We start from the raw sequence: 433 nt of genomic DNA on the forward strand, positions 1-433 counted from the left end.
GAAAGGCAAATGTCTTCATAGCTAAGGCCTGGAAATGTATTCTAGGGGCTCCAGAGCTACTGTCAGGCTCAAGGCAGACTTACGGCTCTGTATTTATGTGGAGGTCCTTGTCTTGCTCATGAGATGCCAGTGTTATCTCTGCTGTCCTGGATTAAATGATTAAATGCTAATGATTTGGGGACATATTCATTGCTGACAGGGCAGTTCTGCCAGCTCCTGTGTTGAGCATCACAAGAAAGGAGAAGCAAGGGGGAGCTGGCTCCGCTGGGCAGTGGAGAGCAAATTATGTCCACCCTGCCACAGCACAGCAGATGCTGTGTCCCCCCTTGCATAAGAGTCTTTTAGTAGCACAATGGTTTGAGGAGGACCTAGGACAGGGCTGGGTGCAAACCCACATCCCCAGGGTCTAGATCAGCCTGGGGAGACCAATCAG

This window comes from Nestor notabilis, unplaced genomic scaffold (genome assembly GCF_000696875.1).
Source record: "Nestor notabilis isolate BGI_N333 unplaced genomic scaffold, ASM69687v1 scaffold31503, whole genome shotgun sequence".
Taxonomy (NCBI): domain Eukaryota; kingdom Metazoa; phylum Chordata; class Aves; order Psittaciformes; family Psittacidae; genus Nestor; species Nestor notabilis.